Genomic DNA, 18130 nt, shown 5'->3' with positions numbered 1-18130 from the left:
GAATCCAACTTACAAGGGATGTGAAGGACCTCTTCAAGGAGAACTACAAAACACTGCTCAACAAACCAAAAGAGGATACAAACAGATGGAAGAACATTCCACGCTCATGGGTAGGAAGAATCACTTCATGAAAATGGTCATACTGCCCAAGGTAATTTATAGATTCCATGCCATCCCATCAGGCTATCAATGACTTTCTTCACAGAATTGGAAAAAACTACTTTAAAGTTCATATGGAACCAAAAGAGAGCCCGCATCACCAAGTCAATCCTAATCCAAAAGAACAAAGCTGGACGCACCATGCTACCTGACTTCAAATGATACTATAAGGCTACAGTAACCAAAACAGCATGGTACTGGTACCAAAACAGAGATATAGACCAATGGAGGAGAACAGAGCCCTCAGAAATAATGCCACGCAACTACAACTATCTGATCTTTGACAAACCTGACAAAAACAAGAAATGGGGAAAGGATTCCCTATTTAATAAATGGTGCTGGGAAAACTAGCTAGCCATATGTTGAAAGCTGAAACTGGATCCCTTCGTTACACCTTATACAAAAATTAATTCAAGATGGATTAAAGACTTAAATGTCAGACCTAAAACCATAAAAACCCTAGAAGAAAACCTAGGCAATACCATTCAGGACATAGGCATGGGCAAGTACTTCATGTGTAAAACACCAAAAGCAATGGCAACAGAAGCCAAAATTGACAAATGGGATCTAATTAAACTTAAGAGCTTCTGTACAGCAAAAGAAACTGTCATCAGAGTGAACAGGCAACCTACAGAATGGGAGAAAATTTTTGCAATCTACTCATCAGTAGATTCATCGGAATCTACAAAGAACACAAACAAATTTGCAAGAAAACAACAAACAACCCCATCAACAAGTGGGTGAAGTATATGAACAGACACTTCTCAGAAGACATTTATGCAGCCAAAAGACACATGAAAAAATCCTCATCATCAGTGGCCATCAGGGAAATGCAAATCAAAACCACAATGAGATACCATCTCACACCAGTTAGAATGGCGATCATTAAAAAGTCAGGAAGCAACAGGTGCTGGAGAGGATGTGGAGAAATAGGAACACTTTTACACTGTTGGTGGGACTGTAAACTAGTTTAACCATTGTGGAAGTCAGTGTGGTGATTCCCCAGGGATCTAGAACTAGAAATATCATTTGACCCAGCCATCCCATTACTGGGTATATAAACCATGCTGCTAAAAGCCAAATGATTATAAATAAATTATATATTTATTTGATTTATATGATTATAAATAAATGATTATTATAAATGATTATAAATGCCAAAGGATTATAAATCATGCTGCTATAAAGACACATGCACACGTATGTTTATTGCGGCACTATTCACAATAGCATAGACTTGGAACCAGCCCAAATGTCCAACAATGATAGACTAGATGAAGAAAATGTGGCACATATACACCATGGAATACTATGCAGCCATAAAAATTGATGAGTTCATGTCCTGTGTAGGGACATGGATGAAGCTGGAAACCATCGTTCTCAGCAAACTATCGCAAGGAGAAAAAACCAAGAACCGCATGTTCTCACTCATAGGTGGGAATTGAACAATGAGAACACTTGGACACAGGAAGGGGAACATCACACACCAGGGCCTGTCGTGGGGTAGGGGGAGGGGGTAGGGATAGCATCAGGAGATATACCTAATGTAAATGACGAGTTAATGGGTGCAGCACATCAACATGGCACATGTATGCATATGTAACAAACCTGCACGTTGTGCACATGTACCCTAAAACTTAAAGTATAATTAAAAAAGTCAAAACAAGACTCAATTCTTGAATATATAAGAGAACTTTTGTAAATCAATAATATAGAGCTAAGCCAAATAAAATAGGGCAAAATATTCGAATAGGCCTTTGCAGAGGAGAGTTTCTTATATGCTGGAAGCCATAAGAAAATATGCTTCATAGGATTGCTCATTAGGCAAATACAAATTAATTCCACACTGAGATAGCACTAACCACTCACCAGTGTATGGCTACTTTTTTTTTTTTTTTCTGAGACAGGGTCTCATTCTGTCACCCAAGCTGGAGTGCAATGGTGCGATCTTGACTCACTGCAACATCCCCCTCCTGAGTAGCTGGGACTACAGGTGCATGCCACCATGTCCGGCTAATTTTTATATTTTGAGTAGAGACAGGGTTTCACCATGTTGGCCAGATTGGTCTGAGAGCATAGCTACATTTAACAAAGTTAGTACACCAAATGCTGACAAGAATTTGGTGCCACTTCAACTGTCATCGCTGGTGAAAAAACATTCTAGAAGACTGGCAATTTATACTGATGTTAAACTTATGCTCAGGTCATGACCCAGCAATTGAAGGACTTCCATGAATCTCAAGTGCACACAAAGACTGTTATAAGAATATTCAGCCCAAGAATTCAATAACCCCAAAATTGAGAAGTGATCTATGAAACTACGTGGATATATCTCATGAGTATAATGAATGCAACTGCAGAAAAAAGGCCAGACACAAAAGATATGTACATTCACTCATGTGAACTTTAAGAACAGGCAATTGTAACCTATGGGAATAGACATCAGAATAGTGATTAACTAAGAGGGCACAGGGTGGGAATCACCTGGACAGGGGCTCTAACAGGCCTTTCTCAAATGATGGCAATTTTCTATAACTTGAGCTGGGTGGTGATAACATTGATCAAAACTAAACAAATTGCACTAAAGATTTGTGCACTTTATGTGAACTGTAGTTTCTTTACTGTTCTCATTGCTTGAACCTGGGAGACAGAGGTTGCAGTGAGCTGAGATTGAGCCATGACACTCCAGCCTGGGTGACAGAACAAGACTACGTCTCAATAATAATAATAATAATAATAATAATAGTAATAATTTACTGTTCTCATAAAAATTAGTAGATGGGGAATGGAGGCAAGCCGGTGCAGACCATGACAACTAGTTTAGATTTTATTGTCAACTCATGAAAAACTCGTTCTCGTTTTGTGTTTTTAAAAAATTCCACTGATACAGCCGTTTTCTCTACCAGAAAAGACTATAACCGCATTATTTCATCAGTGGAAGCTACAGACAAAGGGCCCTTGAGAGGCGGCATCTTCACCTACGGGAATTTTTCCTGCTCAATTGTGAGACAAAGAGCATGTCCAAGTTTTCCTATTGGCCAGGCCGCCCCTTAGTTTCTGCGCTGTGGGCTAAACTCCAGAAGCTGGCGCCCTTCAGGGCCAGAGGTTGCCTGTGCTCTCTGGAGGCTGCTAGGATTAAAGGCAAAGCAAACGACAGGTCTATTAGCTACAATCGCAGGCTAGAAAACACGACCGTGACTTAGATTAGAACCGAGGTTGTGGCAACCACAACTACAAGTATTAACCACTACACGACCACAAAGCCTGCTGACAAGCATTGCACTTCTTCTATTTTTTGAATGTGAAAACACTCACACTATCTTATCTGCTTTATTGTTGGACGTCCGCAGATTTTCGTGCTTTTCTGTCTTTCATGCGCTTCTCCCTTTCTCTCCCCATTCTGCTACATAATTAAAAAAAAATCTCATCTCTCAGGATCCGGCCACTGCCTCTACAACAAGCCTCCTGGGAGGTCTCTTGGTCCCATTGACATCTCTGCCTTCTTTCTCTGCTTTTTTTTTTTCTTTTTTTTTTTGACGGAGTCTCGCTCTGTCGCCCAGGCTGGAGTGCAGTAGCGCGATCTTGGCTCACTGCAACCTCCGCCTCCTGAGTTCAAGCGATTCTCCTGCCTCAGCCTCCCAAGTAGCCGGAATAGCGGGTGCATGCCACCACATTTGGCTAATTTTTGTATTTTTAGTAGAGATGGGATTTCTCCATGTTAGCCAGGCTGGTCTTGAACTCTTGACCTCAAGCGATCCATCCGCCTTGGCCTCACAAGGTGCTGGGATTACAGGCGTGAGCCACCGTGCCGGGCCAAATTTCAGGCCAACACCTGTTGACACACATTGCCAGACACACGGAATCTCTCGGGGAACACCGATGGGCCCACAAAACACGCGGAGGCCGCGGTCGCTGACGATGTTAGCAAATTCGGTTCACTGTGTCTGGGGTACAGCCCTGAGGGTTTACTGGCCACCTCTGCGCAAGGACCAGTCTCCGCCGCTCCCCTCATCTCCACGCAGATTCTTGCCCACACACCTCCCCTTTCTTTGGGCCGCTGACGCCTCTTGGACTTCTGAGGTGACTGTCCTGCCCGCAGCTTCTCTCCTTCCAAGAGCGTCATTTCTTGATCCTCTCCATTGTGGCTCAACGGTAAGCCCAAGGTCCAGCACGCGAATCAGGAACCTGATGGTTCTTCGGGTTTGCAGGGATCCGCCCAGTGAATAGATGAAAGTCACAGGTACCAGTATCAAAACTGCAATGACTTACCGGAAACACTTCATGCTTGTCAGCTTGCTAAGCTGTTTGAGTCCAACAACTGCATGGGGTCCTGAGCTAGTCTCCTGCCGCAACTTTCGTGAGTGTTGTCGTCGCTTTACCTTGTGGTGGCCAAGCCCCTAAATGCACTATTAGGTTATGCAGTATGATTTTCAGCGTAAAAGACAGGTAAAGAGCGATAGCTGAGTGGAAAAAGACCCACTTGTATTGGCCGGGAATTGAACCCGGGTCTCCCGCGTGGGAGGCGAGAATTCTACCACTGAACCACCAATGCCTCTCCGTAACAACCCCCTGGAGGATAACAGAAAAGAGTATTCACAAAGACTTAGAAACTTCCAAGCGGTTTTTTCAAGTGTCGACTAAAAGCTAACAAAGACATCCAAACCAAATGTGTTTTTACACGAAACTTTTACTAGACAACGTTATAAATATCAAAATAGCTCATTTGTCGGATCAAACTCTTAACTCTGAAAAAGGCTTTCTACCTGCATTACAAACCCCTATAATAAAACATCAGAAATTCATTCACGTTTCTTTTTTCTAATCCTAAATCTTCCATCGTCAACCTCAAACTGCTGCCTTAGAGGTTCTAAGAAGGTAACCTAACTGGTAGTTTAGGTAAGTAAAGTTCAAATCCAGGGAGGAAATAAGAAGCAGAAGCAGAATTAGAAGAAAGAGGAAATAAAAGGACAGAATCAATGTACAGATAATGAAGAAACAAAGGTTGGTCCACTAAGTTAGTCTTTTGTCGCTGGTTTTTTTGGCAAAAGAGTAATGATCGGTCTCGTAATCATTATAATACTATTATTTGTCTGCTTGAAGATGTATAAAGCATTTGAAGGAAATGTGATATGAAAAGATGAAGAACCCTTGCCGTCAATGTTTCATTGTTTGGGAGAATCCCACTTCCTAAGTTAATATGCTTTGATGTATTAGCTATGTAAGGAGTAGACTAGTTTAAGGAAATATTGACGGTCAAATATTAACATATTAGTCTTTTGATGAAGTTCAAATAGTAGAGAGATTTCTTTCCTCAATTTTCCCTGGAAACATACAACTGAAGAGACAAATCCAGAGTTTTCTCCATATGTTGGGTCTGGGAGTCATTATGACTTTTTCAAAGACAGGAGCTGTGACATGGAATCATGCTTCTTCTCTAGCTGAGAAGCCAAGCTAGGTCCAGGCTGTGTCATAAACTTGAGCCCACCAAGGAAATCATCCTTCACATTGACCTCGCAGAGCTTTGGCTGTTCTCTGTTCTTTGCCCAACACCCAAGACACACACCAGCTCTGGCCAACAAACCTTAACATATGATCTATATCAACCAGAGCTACATTTATTCCCAAATCTCCTTCTAAAATACAAACCTGTACTTTCTACTCTTAACTTCTAAATTTACAAAGGCCTCATATGCATCTCAGAGTCACAGATGCTAAAACTTAACCGGTTTTCTGAGGATTATTTGGGGAAGGGGTATGCATGCAAATGTATATACATTATTCATGTGATTTAGGAATATTGACTCTATGACTTCCAGATGCAGATTTAGAACCTTTTTAAAAAATATTTTGTTTTTGTTGTCTTGCAAATCAGCCAGATCTGCAACTTACCAGAGTAAAGCGAAGCCAAGCGGGACCCTTAGGAAATGCGCTAAGATGTCATCCACTTTCAGTGTCAGCCTGTGAAAATCCAGGCGATAGAAGAGATTGAAGAGAACCTGAAGGAATTTCTGGAACCAAAGCTAATATTAAGCAGGCCTCTTGCTGGCAGACCAGTGGAAACCGTAGCCTGGTCAACGATCTGTCTAGATTGAGGAGGTCTAAAGTGTAGCCACAGGTTCAACTACTTTTCTGTTTGTTTCCCAACCTTGATTAAACTCACTAAATTTAGGGACAGAAAAACAAAACGAAACACGATGTTCCCACGCAGTCTCGAACCAGAGACCTTTCACATGTGAAGCGAACATAATAACCACTACACCACAGAAACTGCATATGCGCCAAAAAAGGCAAAATATGGTCATGAAAATCTTAGATCAGCCATTTCTATTATGGTTTCCAAAGTAAGAAATTCAACTGCATTTCGAAATTGGACTGAAAAAAGCCCAATAAGCACCAGCCATCAAGAAGACTATGGCTCCCAATAGGCCCAGGCTTAGCGTTCCGCGCCTACCCCCAACACGAAAACCATGGGGACCCACACCCGGGCTTCGGAGACACATACCCGGGCTTCGGGCTCCCGCATCCTCCCCTGGGTATGCAGTTCCAGAACTAAGCGCCGTGTGCGGGATCCTCCCGGCTGACACTCTTCGGCTCCCAGAAGCTGCGGGAGCCGGCGGGCTTTGAGCGTCCGAGCCCTGGGCGCTCCGTGTCTCTCAGGAGTGTGGACGCCGCCCTTCCAGGGATGCGGACCCCGCCTCGGGGCCTTTTCCCCGGCGCCGGCAGTCGGGGCTCTTGGCTCTTCTCGTCCTCCCAGGAACCGTAGAACCCTCCTTGCCGTCCCTTCCGTAGGCCGAGGGGCGTGAGCTGCGCCTGTTTCCTCACGGATCCTTTGGCCTCAGCGCCTCGACATCTTGCAATTCTTAGTTCACGGCTCTTCCTCCTATAACAAGGCCGTTCCATCTCATGTCCCCTACTCCCTCTTAGCACCAGAGAGATGCGGCCCCTGCCCCACAGGTCACATTCCATGAGTGGTGAAGTTTCTAGAGTTGTAACCATGGCATCTCCAGCCCTGTGTGTTCCTCTCCATGCTCCCCACTGAGCAGTCTTGATCCTGTATTAGCCCCAGGAAATGAAATAGAAACAGGACCCTACGTTAAAAAGTTGCAGTGGAGATGTGGTGGCCACCAGGGGCTGGAACTGTGGGGGTGACTGAAAGTATTCCAAAGCCCTGTGGCCAACTTACTGGTGCTGAGTGTGCTGGTTAGCCTCTCTGTCAGCTGGCTTCCCTGGGCCAGTTGCTCCCGGAAGCTCTGTCCCCGGTAGTAGTCAATGTCATTGCTCCTTAGGAGATCCTCAAAAGATTTTACTGTATCTTTTGCGTGCTGGGTGAGAAGAAAACAAATACCTCTCCCTTCTCGTATTTTTTGCCGTAGGTAAGACAGTTCCCGGGCCTGATCCTGAATCCGGGAATCATATTTCCTAATGCAGGACAGAAGAGGAAAGAGTGGATGATAAGTTATGGGGGCTTCTGTAGAGATTTCTATGAGAACATCTCTAAGGAACTCCCCCAAACTGAATTCTGACACGTAAGCCATAGGAGGTATTTAAGAGTAAATTCTACCCTGATAAAGTATTGCACTGAAAAATTTAGTATGGGCCGGGCGTGGTGACTCACGCCTGTAATCCCAGCACTTTGGGAGGCTGAGGCAGGCAGATCACAAGGTCAGGAGTTCGAGACCAGCCTGGCCAGTGTGGTGAAACCACTCCTCTACTAAAAACACACAAAAAAACTAGCTGGGCATGGTGGCGCATGCCTGTAATCCCAGCTACTTGGGAGGCCGAGGCAGGAGAACTGCTTGAACCTGGGAGGGAGAGGCTGCAGTGAGCCGAGATGGCACCACTGCACTCCAGCCTGGGTGACCGAGTGAGACTCTGTATCAAAACAAAACAAAACAAAACAAAAAATTTACCATGCCACTGTTCTTCGACTGTTCTATATATGTTAATTATATGTCCCTAGATAAATCGTAAGGTGTGTGAGAATGAAGATAGTTCTGCGTTTCACATCCCTTCCAGCACCAGCATCACAGAGATTCACAGCAGATACTCAATGAATAATTAGAATCATCTCATCCTAAGTCTAGATAGGACCTTTCGTGTCTTCTGTTTTAACCACCACCTGATGCCTGAATTTCTTCTGTGTTGTGATACTGTGGCTGACTGTATTTTGCAGTCATGGCCATCACATAAACTCTCATGCCATCAACTGATGAGACCCAAAACAAGAGACCCTAGTGAGAGCCACCCAGCTGAGCCCAGTCAACCCACAGAACCCTGAAGCATAATAAAGCATTGTTTGAAGTCACTAAGTTTTAGAGTGGTTCTTACTTAGCAGTAGATAACCAGGACACATACCAAGATGAATGTCTGTGTTTTCAACACAAAGTGTCAATAACACTGATAACTATGGCAAATAGCTTTGAGAGCTTAATATATACTGGGCACTATTCTAAGCACTTGTACTAATTTTTTTTTTTTTTTTTTTTTTGAGACAGAGTCTTGCTCTGTCACCCAGGCTGGGGTGCAGTGGTACCATCTCGGCTCACTGCATCCTCCACTTCCCAGGTTCAAGCGATTCTCCTGCCTCAGCCTCCTGAGTAGCTGGGATTACAGGGGTGCACCACCATGCCCACCTAATTTTTATATTTTTAGTAGAGACAGGGTTTCACCATGTTGGGTAGCCTGGTCTCGAACTCCTGACCTCCGGTGTTCTGCCCACCTCAGCCTCCCAAAGTGTTGGGATTACAGGCATGAGCCACCACACCTGGCCAGCACTTGTATTAATTCATTTAAACCTATATCCACCCTTTGAGATGGGTTCTGTTATCATCCTCATTTAATAGGTAATGACAAAGACTCAGAAACGTTAAGAAGTTTGCATGGGTAGTAAGCATCAGAGCTAGGCAGTCTGATTCCAGTATTACTACTATACTATACTACACTATACTATACTATACTATACTATACTATACTATACTATACTATACTATACTATACTATACTATACTATACTATACTATACTATACTATACTATACCATATATACTATTACTTTACTAATATATCCCTAAGAGGAAATCCCTGAGATCTGGTATCTCCCAGATACTGGGACATCATCCTATGCCCTCCTGCTTGCCTACCTGTCTTTTCCACAGACCTATATCTACCATTTAAATCAGTGTCCTTGTGAATACCCAGACATGTTCTTTCTTCCAACTGCCTGAGCTACCCTACACCAAGCACAAACTTACACATTTTCAATCCAGAAAGTGCCCAAACAGTGCCATCCTTACCCAGGCCATAAGGCTGATCTCAGCTCATCAGCCAGCTTCCCTTCTAGTCAACTTTTTGGGAGCTGGGCCTCCGGCTGGGATACTCTCAGGATGAGACTCTCCAGGTCCTTTTTGTCCTGAAGTCCTGGAGAGTAGAAAGCCCTAGTGCCATGAGACAGCCACACCTCCTCCTCATCAGTGACACTATGAGGTGAAGACCCCTCCAGGGTGTCAAGAGCTCTCAGCTTCCAGGGTCTTTCCAGACTAGATAAATAATCACTTGTAACTGAGAGGGACTGGACCCGGCTCTTGAAGTTTTGAATGACCTTGTTGGCATTCTGCAGCTGGGCCTTCAGATCTTTGATGTCCTTTCATAGGACCCAGATGTTTTCTGACTTTCCATATACCCCGAACTCTTCCTGCTTCCCTAGCTCATTCTCCAAGGGCTTCCTCTCAGAGGAACTAGCCAGCGTTCAGCCCCGGCACCCCTGCTCAGAGCACAGCCCCTCCATCAGGACCATTTCCTTGCGGCTGTTGTGCTCCTCATGCTCTGAAAAAAGACAAAGATGTCTTCCTAAATAAAAGTTGGATGTGCTGTTGTGGCCACTGCCTTTGAGAGGAGGCAGGTTTGGTCATGAGGACAATAATTACTAGGGAATAAGGTGAAGTAGTACTTTATTCAACCCTGACACTGTACTAGGCATTCAAATATAGTATTTCTTATCCTCCTTATACCCACAAGTTAGGTTTCACCACTTTCTATTTTACTGACTGGGGAAACCAAAACTTAAAGAGAGGTGGTAAACCAGCTTGTTCTAGATCACTCAAACTAGCACATGGCAGAGCCTGAATTCAAATCCTACAACGTCCTGTGTTCATTCCACACACACTGAGGTTTCTCAAGCCATTAACATGGCCTTATCTAGTTAGGATAGCCACAAGAATGCAGGACAAGCTATTTCTGCATGCTGCAAGTTTAATGCTCTCTAAAGTTTACTATAATTTAGAAGTTTATTGGGTTACAACTGTGTGAAAAATAGGCAAAGGAAAATAAGACTTTGAATAAATATATCAGCATGTTAACATCAGTGTATTGGGGCAGTGGTAGTCAGAATGAGAACTAATCCACAGCATTTTACCCGATGCCAGACACTGTTCTAAAGCATTTTATAAGAATTTACTCATTTAATTGACATTAGTACCTGTTGGGGTAGGTAGTTCCTTTATTACTATTTTAACATTTGAAGAAACTGGGGCATAGGAAAGTTTACAAATTGGGATTTGAAGCAACAAGTCTGGCCCCAGGATCTTTTCTCTTAACTGCCACACTACACTTCCTCGAGAATGAGAGAGACTGTGTTTTTCTTCTCTTCTGGTTTTCAATGTGGTGGGTGGCCCTATAGTTGTAGTCCTTTTATAATGCAAACCAAAATTATTTTTAACTTATGGTTTGCATGTTTCCAAAACCTCATGTGGTCTCTAAGTAGGCCTTAGTATTTCTATAATAATCAGTTGGATAGAACTTTGTATGATGATTATTATTATTAGCAGTATGCCACAAACTAATTGTAGAAATTCAAACTTATACTCAGCCTCATTTTGGGTAAGAGTTCTCCTATTAACCTCCTGTCCTCATCTTCCCCACTACTTGTCAGGTGTGGAATTGGCCAACAGCACCCAAATGTGACAGCTGACTCCAGGGAGGGAAGGTGAGCCCCACACCCTGTGCTCTTACCGGGACTGGTGGTTTCCTCCTGTTCAGCCTCATTCTTGCTTTGGCCACAAGTCTCATAGCCCAGGTCCTGGAGGTCCACCTGGACCTGCTTTCTGTCCTGCTTCAGCAAGGGTTCACCTGCGTGGGAAGAGACAGCAGGTGTTACAGAATTTCTGAATTTCCCACATATGCCCTCAGCCTCAATGGCACATACCCTAACCTTGTGGGGCAGGGAGGGCAGATCCACAGTGTGAGAGAAGCTTCTTTGAACTGGTGGGAGAAGAGACCACCAGCTCCAGGAAGCAGAATTTCTTTCCACAGGAGGAGCCTGCATTTGCCATTGATAATCTCCCCTTCAGATAACCTAGGCTTTAGTTGGGATGAGACATCTGTAAGCCAGGGATTGTGTACTCTCATCTCTAGCAGCCCCATTGAAACTGGCAAGTGCTTTATCAGCAGGGGTTCAATAAATGTTGAATGTAAAACATGGCTGATTACTTTTTATTTTCAATGCAACAAATCTCCATTTCTGGTGAGAAAATCTTGCCAAAACCAACCAAGCAAATGCATAAAAGTATATGAAAAAGAAAATGAAAGCTTCCCTGCCTCCCAATCCCACTTGCTTGGTGTCAGCTATTATTTATTACATGGAAAGGGGGTGAGGCACCCAGGAAGTCCCAAGTCCTGTTCTGACAATCATCTGGCCTCCCTGGGCAAAGGGAAAAGAGGGAAGGCAAAAAGAGTATAACATTACTGTTTGCAGAAATTTCCCCTTGGTACAGGAAACTCTGGTAAACTGAGAGAGTATGTTTTCCATGAGGGAGGCCTCAAGGGCTCTTCTCTGGCCCTAAGCCCAAACTGGATTTTGCCTCATTTTCTAAGATGCAAAGGAAATGGTAAAAGTTGATCAAAGGAAAGGGCAGAGAAAGAAAGAGGACGACTCCTCCCTCTCAGGTCCACCTTCCCCGGTGTTGCTTGAGGGATCAGAGGAAATGCATGAACACAGGTGCGTGGGAACTACGGCTGCTCTGTGAACTCAGTGCCCTCCAGTTATGAGCTATTGTGAGGTTCCATGATGGGATGGTGAGCGCTTTGGACTCTGAGTACAGTGATCAGCGTTCAAGTCTCAGTGGGACCTTTCTGTATAATGCCAATGATATTCCTATTGCTCCCTAAGCGGAATGGGGGAAATTGCCCCAGTCATGGTCACCCACCCTCCAGGCCACTGGCTGTGTGCAATTGGAGTCCTAGACCCAGCGACCCAGCAAGACCCCTCCCCTCTCAGGGCGACCCTGGGCCTCCAGGTGACAGGTCTCCTCCACTGAAAAGGCTGCCTCCCCTCAATCCTAGACCCCGAGTTTTCTTTTATTCATGTCATTGGGCCATTGCCCTGTGTCTCTTTGGAAGAAATGACCTATATGAAAAGCTTTACTTCCGGGATTCCCTAATTCCTTCATCCCTGAGGACGGCGCAGTTTTTCAGCTCCTGGTCTTGGCTCCAGTTCTAATGCGCACGTTTCATTTTGTTGTCATGGGATCTCCTTCAATGGGCTACCAGTGGATTCCTGTCCTTGGGGTCTCTGTGGACGGCAACCAGATGCTGCTCTTGTCCCAGATCCTGACACCTCTCTCCAGGGAATTGCCTCCCTTAGCCTTCTAAATCAGCTAATATTTAGATTTGGGCCTGGGATCGCAGCAACTGTGGAGAACAGAGGTTCCCGATCCCTGGCCAGCTCTCCCACAGTGAAGGGGAGAGGAGCACAGCAGCTGGGAGGGGCAAGTCTGGGGTCCTGGGCAACCCCCTTCTTCCTGCCCAGACTCTGCTCCAAGGAGCAGTTGCCTTAGGACCAGACCAGATGGAAACTCTTTTGTTCTCTTCTCATCAGCAGAAAAATTTAGGCAAGAGCTCTGGAGGACGTTCCTAGCTCCTAAAAATGGTGTGGCCAAATCTCTCCAGTTTTGGAAATGCCCAAGGTTACCAAGTATTTTGAGGGCTCACTTTGGAGCCTCTGAAAAGGAGGGGTGAGGGCCCATGGAAGGTACCTGAGGGATGCAGGGGAGAGAGGGGAAAGAGCAGACAGGAGGGAGGAGAGAAGGAGGGAGGGGGAGAAAGGGCGTGTGAGGGCCAGGAGCCAGGATTCACCCTGACAGTTCAGTGACTGCTCCCTTCCAACAAGGTTCCTACTGTGGCACCTTCTAGCAGGTGGTTTCCATCTCTTATTGATGTCCTAAGACCTTCGCTCTATGGAACGGTCCTGTTCTATTTGTCTGGCATGTGTCCTGGCAAAGTTTCTTTTCATCATTTGGGGGATGAGATGGGGGTATATAGGTCTGCAAGCGACTAGGAGCTAAGTCAGGAACTTGTGGAGCCACTCAGAGTCAACTGTCAAGTAGCCTCCTTCTCCCATTCCCTTGCAGGACGATTGCCTGCAAGACAGGGCCTGGAGAAGGCCAGGGCACCCAAGGCTGCAGAAATGCCCAGGGATGAGTCCCGGCTGGAGATGCCTTGGCTGAACTCACTGTGTACTTCCAGGGCGCACAGGGCAGGGTCTCTGGGGGTCTGGCCTGGAGACTGAGCAAGGAGACCAGGGAGGTTATGCGGAAGACTTCTGCACAGCAAGGCAGACATTCTTCTTGGAGCCCCCAACCCAAATCAGGTCTTCCACCTCCTCTTTCTAAAGACCCTTTACTGCAGTCATTCTTTTACTAGGACTGCAAGTTTATAGAACATAGATTTCAGTGTGCTCATCTGGCCAACCATCTTCAGTGGCCAATGCCCAAGGTAACCACCCTCCCTACCAAGACCTGACCTCAGAACCTTACCTAGGGAGAAGATGTCCTGTTCTTTCTTTCCCACCAGAACTGCCCTGGCCCAGACCCCATTTCTGTCTGGTGACCAGGACAGTCCCCTCACCAGTCTCCCAGGTTGGGGAGGGCAGATTCTCCTCAGCTCCCTGCCCCTGAGAGACCCCAGCAGCCTTGCGTGGCTCCAGCCCACAGAGGGCTATCCATGGCCCATGTCTCTCAAAACTCTCCCCTCCCACTCTGAATCCACCCTCTACTGCATGCTTCCCTCACAGAACAGACATGGGTTTTTTGTGTGTCCTCGTTTTGCCTACCCATACCCCAGATTGACTTTTCTGTCTTAGAACTACCTGTCCCTCTTAGGACAGTGTCTTCTTGGTACTACACATGAAGATGTCCTGCTCTCCCCTGCTCAAGGAGAGAGTGCCTGACCTGAGCTGGGCCCATCAGATCCAGTACTTACCCGGAATAGGAAAAAGATGGAGAGGGTGACCAAAGATTACAAAAATCTCTGAAGCTTATCCACTTGAGAGAGAGTCCCAGAAGATACTGGCCTTTCATTTCCTGCTATGTATATCCAGTGTGACTGAACTCTGAATAACATATACAAGTTATAATAATGTAGTAGTTGGCCCTCAAACTAGGACACAAACATGTTAGAGGGTAAGGTAGTGAGAGGCATGTTTGGGGATGGTGGTGATGAGCAAGTATGTGAAGGAGAGATAGTGCCTACACTGGAAAATCAAAAAGGAATAATATCTATTTAGACATAAGGAGATAACTAAATACTTGCTTCTACGTGATGAAACTCTGGGATTACACAAGGGGACTGCTGTTTTACTAAACCAATTTTCAAGTCTATATAACTTCGATAAAGTATCCAAATAAAAAAATTCCTTTCCCATATATGTATGTGTGTATATATGTATTTGTATACACATATATATTTGCATTTTTGTATTTTGAATATACATTTTTATACAGTCATGTGAACCCCTCTTTTCATTTAAGGATTTGAGTTTGATGTCATGCATGCAATGTGATCCCACTGTGTGACTACAGAAATGTTGGCAAAAGTAAGTTCAGAGGAAATGGTAGGCAAGTACTTCCCAGTTTTGGCCAGAAGATGGAGAAAAAAAGAATTCTCATAAAACATTAAAAGTATGACTTATTACAGCTTCTTTTCATAGTAATTTGGATAGAAATTAGCAAAATCAGAAATGTATAAACACTTTGGTCTGACAATTCCATCTCCAGGTGTCTACGGAGAAATAGACAAGCGATGCACGACAGATACATGTGTCAGTCTGGTCCCTGCAGTTGTATTTGTAATAATACACATTGGAGCAATTTCATGGCCATCGGTTAGAGAATGTTGGAAGAATGACCCATTCATATCACGAAGGACGTTTCAAAGATCAAAGCCTGATGGAAATGCTGGAGGCCGTGACGCTGATAGGAGCTCATGCGTGTTGACCAATTGCTATGTGACAGGCATTGGCTCCACGCTTTTCCTGCACTGCTCGTTTAAACATTGGACAAATTAAGTGTTCTGATTTAGCCCATTAGACAGATAGAAATGGAAGCACAGAAAATTAATATGTTTATCTTTAAACGCGAGCAGATTAGGTTTTTCACCCAGGGCCTGTGGCTTCACCATAGGTGTGATTCAGGTTCTGTTGTTCTCCACTTTAGGAATTCCCAGTATTCCAAATATGAGAAGCTGAGAAAACAAACAAACTCAAAACCCTAAAAACCGGGATAAGTAAGGGTAGATGTTTGCTGGATGTGGATTAATAATGAACTTTTTTTGCCCCAAGCAACAAAGAGGCACCTTGGAAAATAGACAAGAGACAAGAAGAAGAGAAGCTTGAAGATATATTTGGTCCAAGGAAGAGACTCTTCAGAGGGAAGGTCACATCAGCTAGAAACATTAACGCGACTGGATGGGCTCAAACCACAGACTTTTCAGTCAACTTCTGACAGCACTAACCTAGTGTTCCAGAGACCCTGCTTGTTAAACCGTGAAAGCTGTTGCTCAATTGTGTCATCCATAATTGTCAAATATTGTCATTTAGTAGCACAAGGAAGTATTCTCTGTTGCCAAGCTAGAGTACCCATAACTCTTCTGTTTTGTTGAACATTCTTCCCCACCACAAACCCTCTTTAGAAGACTGCTGGCTCCTAAAACATTGAGGCCAACAGTCCTGTCCTTGTGCATGTTTGGGCATTGACCCAGGGCCAAATCAGTGGGAGACTCCTCCACGCACATGCCAGGTCCCCAGGTGACAACTGCAGTCTCTGGGTCTGAGGTCATCCACTTTCCCATTGCTAGCTCACCTCACCCATCATGAAGCCTGGTCAGGATTGCCAGAGACCCGAGTGGGCAGGTGCCCGCACTAAAGACAGAACCTGCTGTGTGCCCAGCTTGCTGATCCCTCCATCTTTCTAGACAAGGCTTTGTGAGCCAAGGACTTTGGGTTTGCTCACAAGGCAACCCCTCACCTAGTAGGCATTAGTTCATTATGTATAGTATACATATATGTATATATATATGTATGTGTATGTGTATGTGTATATGTATATGTAGTCCTCAGGTTGTATTCCTTAAATATATATAATATATGTAATTCCTTAAATATATAATTTTAATACAAAATTTTTAAAAGATTCCTTTCATAAACATTTACAATAACACCAAGAAATATAAACTACATAGCAAAGATGTGAAAGCCAGCCAGGCTCAGCTTCAAATCCTAGCGCTTAGGAAGGCCGTGGCAGGAGGTTCGCTTGAGCTCAGAAGCTTGAAACTAGCTTAGGCAACATAGTGAGACCTCATCTCTACTGAAAATCAGAAAAATTATCCAGCTGTGGTGGTGTGAGCCTGTAGTCCCAGGTACTCAGTGGATGAGGCCCTAGGATGTCATCGGCCTGAGAATTCCATGCTGCACTGAGCTGTGATCTTGCCACTGTACTCCAGCCTGAGTGAAAGAGTGAGATCGTGTCTAGAAACAAAAGAAGAAAAAAAAAAGGTGTGTGAAAGCCTATATATTGAAGATTAGCAAGTATCGCTGAGAGCAGTTAAAGACCTTTGGAATAGAGAACGTTCCTTCTTGCATTTCAAGATTGCTTTTGTTTTGGGGGGACACTTGCTATTTTTTAGGAACATGAAGTTCTTCTCAGGCATTCCTGTAAAAAAGGCCACTTTTTGATAGGATTGTATTGAGTCTGTGGATTGCTTTGGGTTGTATTTTTATCTTAACCATGTTACAACTTCCAACCCATGGACACAAGATGTCTTTCCATTGACTTAGGTCTTCCTTAGTCTCCTCGAGCAATGTTCTGTAGTTGTCTGTGTACAAGTACTGCACCTTCTTGAACAAATTTATTCCCAGGCATATTATCCTTACAGGTGCTATTATAAATGAAATCATTGTGTCAGTTTTCTTCTCAGATAGTTCATTGACATCACAATGGATTGTTTGCTGAAAGTTTGCTGAATTCACTTATTAACTCTGATAGTGTGTGTGTGTGTGTGTGTGTGTGTGTGTCTGGTGTCTGTGTGCATGTATGTGTGTTTGCCTTTGTATGTATTATTTGGGATTTCCTATACATAGGATCACACCATCTGCAAATTGAGATCATTTTGTTTCTATTCAAAACTATTTTTTCTCATGTTTATTTTTGAAAGATAATTTGGCCAGGTGTAGAATTGTAGGTGACAGTTTTTCTTTTTTTAAGTACTTTATTGCAAACTTCTTGTTTGTAAAGTTTCCTATGAGAAATCTTATGCCATCCTTATATTTAGTGCTCTGTATGTAACATGTTCTTTTCCCTTTTATTACTTTTAGGATTTCCTTTTTATCACTGGTTTTGATGGATTTGATTGAGGTGTTCCTTGGTGAAGTTTTCTGCATGTTTCTTGTTCTTAGGATAATCATATTTCTGTAATATTTGAAGTTTATGGTTTCCATGGAGCTTCTAAATTTTTCATCCAGTATGTTTTAAATATCTTTGTCTCTCTTCTCCACTACACGCCCTTCAGGGATTCCATTTAGCCCTATACTAGGGTGTTTAAAGTTTTGATGCTGATGGTCTTTTTATGTTTTCAAGTCATTTGTTAATGTGTGTTCCATTTATGTTAGTTTCACCTTCTATTCCTTCTAGTTCAATAATCTTCT

General features: G+C 44.0%; 1 protein-coding gene and 1 non-coding gene across 6 annotated transcripts in view; both read right to left on the bottom strand.

The window, feature by feature from the left end:
* The window catches only part of LOC115930164 (neuroblastoma breakpoint family member 9), a 469129-nt gene that overhangs the window by 262767 nt on the left and 188232 nt on the right, over positions 1-18130 (bottom strand). The gene's annotated exons all lie outside the window — the stretch shown is intronic.
* Positions 4641-4711, bottom strand: TRNAG-CCC (transfer RNA glycine (anticodon CCC)). Its single transcript has one exon. It is a non-coding gene; the product is annotated as a tRNA-Gly (tRNA).

This window comes from Gorilla gorilla, chromosome 1 (genome assembly GCF_029281585.2).
Source record: "Gorilla gorilla gorilla isolate KB3781 chromosome 1, NHGRI_mGorGor1-v2.1_pri, whole genome shotgun sequence".
Classification (NCBI taxonomy): Eukaryota; Metazoa; Chordata; class Mammalia; order Primates; family Hominidae; genus Gorilla; species Gorilla gorilla.
This window is presented reverse-complemented; position numbering and strand designations above follow the sequence as displayed.